At 45.2% G+C, this 376-nt stretch overlaps 1 protein-coding gene across 1 annotated transcript in view; it reads left to right on the forward strand.

The window, feature by feature from the left end:
* GUCA1A (guanylate cyclase activator 1A) overlaps positions 1-376 on the forward strand; it is a 19,927-nt gene that overhangs the window by 1,140 nt on the left and 18,411 nt on the right. The gene's annotated exons all lie outside the window — the stretch shown is intronic.

Here is a 376-nt window from a genome sequence, read left to right on the forward strand (position 1 = left end):
AAAAAAAAAAAAAAATACCCAGTGACCTCAGTTCATCTTTTCTTAAGTGAGGCTGAAGGTCCATGTGGGGGTCCAATTGTATGTCTCTACAGTAACTACCTGGATGTGTTCAGTGAGGACTTCCAGTAAACCAGAGAGGACACTGAAAGGGGAGCTTGGGACTGTGGGTATGGGCCCATAGCTTTCATCAGCTGGGTGACCTTGAGCCCTCTCCTCTCAGCCTCAGATGGCATTCATATGGCACCTCTTGAATTTTTTTTTTTTTTGAGACAGTCTCACTATGTCACCCTCAGTAAAGTGCTATGGTGTCACAGCTCACAGCAACCTCAAACTCTTGGGCTTAAGCAATTTTCTTGCCTCAACCTTCCAAGTAGCT

The sequence above is a fragment of the Otolemur garnettii genome, unplaced genomic scaffold, assembly GCF_000181295.1.
Source record: "Otolemur garnettii isolate 467f Iridium unplaced genomic scaffold, OtoGar3 scaffold00031, whole genome shotgun sequence".
NCBI classification, from domain to species: Eukaryota; Metazoa; Chordata; class Mammalia; order Primates; family Galagidae; genus Otolemur; species Otolemur garnettii.